This window comes from Cervus elaphus, chromosome 33 (genome assembly GCF_910594005.1).
Source record: "Cervus elaphus chromosome 33, mCerEla1.1, whole genome shotgun sequence".
Classification (NCBI taxonomy): Eukaryota; Metazoa; Chordata; class Mammalia; order Artiodactyla; family Cervidae; genus Cervus; species Cervus elaphus.
Genome location: NC_057847.1, coordinates 35780515 through 35784993, shown reverse-complemented (window position 1 = coordinate 35784993; position 4479 = coordinate 35780515). Strand labels below are relative to the sequence as shown.

General features: G+C 37.6%; 1 non-coding gene across 1 annotated transcript; it reads left to right on the top strand.

Annotated features, from left to right (window-relative positions):
• Positions 1-4103: 4103 nt before the first annotated feature.
• Positions 4104-4210, top strand: LOC122688838. Its single transcript, XR_006339583.1, has one exon. It is a non-coding gene; the product is annotated as a U6 spliceosomal RNA (small nuclear RNA).
• Positions 4211-4479: the final 269 nt, after the last annotated feature.

Genomic DNA, 4479 nt, shown 5'->3' with positions numbered 1-4479 from the left:
GAAAGTCTGCACTTGCTCAAAATTATCTCGTCTTGCTGAAATGGGGGGGAGTAAAATCAACAAGATGAAATTTATCAGAGATAAATGTAAGTACTAAACAGGAGATTATTACAGGTGAGACTTGAGACTCCTCTTCACGTGAAAAGAACATGACAATGGGATAAGGCAGTAAACCTGAGATGTATTAATGAAGATACAGTGTCCAGATTAAGGAGATTAACATCTTAACCACTGAGGAATGAATGAAGTCTGAGGAAGATGTAGACAGGAAAGAAGAAAAGAAATAATAAATGTGCAACACTTAATTATCCCTCTATGGTCAAAACAGTATCATATTCAAGAAGTAGTCTACTAATTTTGTACCTTTCTAGAGGCCATAACTTGAATCAACAGAGTGAAGAGGAGGCAAATGTTACCACATGTTACCATTTGTTAGTCAAGGTTTAGACTAAACTGCTTCAACAAAGAAACTTCAAAATACAGTGGTGATGGAAGGAGATGGAATGGTTCATGGTAGGAAGGTGGTCTAGACAGGTAAAAAAAAAAAATCTACTCTATGATTTATCCAGGTATTTAAACTGGAAAATCAACCAGTCATCTCCAACATATGGCTCCATCCTTAACTCTAAAGCTGCCTCTGCAGTTGTTGCCACATCCCACTACCAAGATATTCAGGACAAGTAGTCTTGTCTATAAACAGCTGACCTAGAAGTTCCTCAAATTACTTTAGCTCACATCCTACCAGCCCAAACTTAATTGCATGGCCACATTTAAATCAAATCCATTAAAATTATACAGAGAAAGTGACAAATAGATTGAAGATATTCGATCTGATAGACAGAGTGCCTGAAGAACTATGGACAGAGGTTCATGACATTGTACAAGTGGCAGTAATCAAGACCATCCCCAAGAAAAAGAAAGGCAAAATGGCTGTCTGAGGAGGCCTTACAAATAGCTGAGAAAAGAAATGAAGCTAAAGGCAAAGGAGAAAAGGAAAGATATACCCACTGGAATGCAGAGTTCCAAAGAATAGCAAGGAGAGATAAGAAAGCCTTCCACAGGGATCAATGCAAAGAAATAGATGAAAATAATAGAATGGGAAAGACTAGAGATCTCTTCAAAAAAATTAGAGACACCAAGGGGACATTTCATGCAAAGATGGACACAATAAAGGACAGAAATGGTATGGACCTAACAGAAGCAGAAGATATTAAGAGGTGGCAAGAATACACAGAACTGTATAAAAAAAGATCTTCATGATCCAGGTAACTGCAATGATGTGATCACTCACCTAGAGCCAGATATCCCGGAATGTGAGGTCATCAACATGAATAAAGCTAGTGGAGGTGATGGAATTCCATTTGAGCCATTTGAAATCGTAAAAGATGATGCTGTGAAAGTGCTACGCTCAATAATGCCAGCAAATTTGGAAAACGCAGCAGTGGCCATAGGACTGGAAAAGGTCAGTTTTCATTCCAATCCCAAAGAAAGGCAATGCCAAAGAATGCTCAAATTACCACACCATAGCACTAATCTCACACACTAGCAAAGTAATTCTCAAATTTCTCCAAGCCAGGCTTCAACAGTACATGAACTGCAAACTTCCAGATGTTCAAGCTGGATTTAGAAAAGGCAGAGGAACCAGAGATCAAATTGCCAACATTCACTGGATCATCATAAAAGTAAGAAAGTTCCAGAAAACCATCTATTTCTGCTTTATTGACTACACCAAAGCCTTTGACTGTGTGGATCACAACAAACTGGAAAATTCTGAAAGAGATGGGAATACCAGACCACCTGACCTGCCTCCTGAGAAACCTGTTTCCAGGTCAAGAAGCAACAGTTAGAATTGGACATGGAACAACAGACTGGTTCCAAATTGGGAAAGGAGTATATCAAGGCTGTATATTGTCACCCTGCTTATGTAACTTATATGCAGTGTACATCATGAGAAATGCTGGACTGGATGAAGCATAAGCTGGAATCAAGATTGCTGGGAGAAATATCAATAACCTCAGATATGCAGATGACACCACCCTTATGGCAGAAAGCAAAGAAGAACTAAAGAGCCTCTTGATGAAAATGAAAGAGGAGAGTGAAATAGCTGGTTTAAAACTCAACATTCAGAAAACTAATATCATGGCATCCGGTGCCATCACTTCATGGCAAATAGACAGGGAAACAATGGAAACAGTGATAGAGTTTCTTTTCTTGGGCTACAAAATCACTGCAGATGGTGACTGCAACCATGAAATTAAAAGACGCTTGCTCCTTGGAAAAAAAAGCTATGACCAACCTAGACAGCATATTGAAAAGCAGAGACATTACTTTTCCAACAAAGATCCGTCTCGTCAAAGCTATGGTTTTCCCAGTAGTCATGTACAGATGTGAGAGTTGGACAATAAAGAAAACTGAGCGCTGAAGAAAAGATGTTTTGAACTGTGGTGTTGGAGAAGACTCTTGAGACTCTCTTGGGCTGCAAGGAGATCCAATCTGTCCATCCTAAAGGAAATCAGTCCTGAATATTCATTGGAAGGCTGATGCTGAAACTGAAACTCCAATACTTTGGCCACCAGATGCAAAGAACTGACTCATCTGAAAAGACCCTGATGCTAGGAAAGACTGAAGGTAGGAGGAGAAGAGGATGACAGAGGATGAATTGGTTGGATGGCATCATCAACTTGATGGACATGAGTTTGGGTAAGCTCTGGGAGTTGGTGATAGACTGGGAAGCCTGGCGTGCTGCGGTTCATGGGGTCGCAAAGAGTCGGACATGACTGAGCAACTGAACTGAACTGATCTCACTGTTAGAGAAGTTGAGAAATGTGGTCTCCAGATACATCAGCATAAAACAGCCAAAAGTCAGTGTGTTGGGGTCTGAGTGAGGAGTGATCATTAATTAAAGAGAAAAATGGAGAATAAACACAAAGAAGGGAGAAGTTAAAAGTTTCTGCCGCAGAATCATATAAACATTATAGCCAATCAGTACTAGAATTATCACTCTTATGAACCTACTGCACTTTCTTAGTATTCAGAGTTAGTCACGGATACAGCAGAAAATATTCCTGAATTCAATAGTGGATGACACTATATGGTAAATGTGGTTCCTTCTAACCCTGACATTTTGTCATTTCAAAATGGCCTTTCAACAAGTCTTCTCTGCTTAACACACTGTTGGATTGAATTGAAAGGGACTACTCTATGCCCTGACGTCTCATTCCACTTCTTGTATCATTAGGGTAAATGGCTATATTCTTAACTTCTGTCAGTGCAGATACTATATTTCATTCATCATAATTTAAAGGGGCACCTATTTTTAAAATAAACATAAATGAAATGTTAGTCAAGTCTCAGACCTCAACTCAGCCATAACGCATAGTATTATTCATCTAATATTTATTTTTTCAGAAAGTTAGTAAAAAAAAAAAATTGGTAGAAAGTTAACAGATAATTCTGTAGCATAAATTCAGGTTAAAAATATATAGCTACTGCTTTAACTATTAATTTATATGAGTTATACTAAGGATTTATTATAAATGTCTGTTATAAACCGATATTACAGATAGGCGAAAGTTTCTCCAAATGAGATTATTCATCTTTGGTGGCAGTGGGGGAGGGGATAATATGTGAAGGAAAAAAATTAAAACTTAATCCTTGTTGATTTTTCTGAAGTTGTGACTTTATGACAAAGATGTAATTTAAGTCAACAAAATGGAGGCCTAGGGAGGATATCAGTCAATTTGCCAGTTTCATTCTACTGGTTACTTTTTTCAAACTTTGACCTAACTGTCCCATAAAGATATAGTCTAAGAAGGCTTACTTTATAATTGAAAGTTAAACTTGAATTAAACTACGCAGTGTCTATAAGACATTTCTGTAGGAATTAGAAATTGGAGGATGCCTCCCCCAAAACAATGACTTGTTCAGTTTAGAAAAGGCTGGATTTACAGTTCCGCCCAGACCTTTAGTCACTTTCATGCAGTATACAAATGCACAATCCTCTGCAGCACTGAATCATTTTTGGGGGGACTGAGCAAAGAATTAAATTACCTTAAAGCTTTTCTTCAAAGGCTTCATGTTGTTTCTAATAGAGTACATTTACCGTGCTCGCTTCGGCAGCACATATACAAAAATTGGAATGATACAGAGAAGATTAGCATGGCCCCTGTGCAAGGATGACACACAAATTCGTGAAGTGTTCCATGTTTCTGTAAAGTAATTAGCCTCCAACTAATAAAAATAAATGGGAAAAAAAAAATAGAGCACATTTACCCTCTTCAGATAAGATAGTAAATTATGGTAAATAAACATGATTTATCTGGATTCACTTTTCAAAATAATAGTAAATCCAATGAGAATTTCAGAATAACTCAAGAGTAGATTCTCTATTTCATTCAGTAGTTAGGGGAATCTTTACTCTTACTCAGGCTTTATTTTTTTAAAAATCACATAAGTGCTCATGAAATTGAAACTCTGATA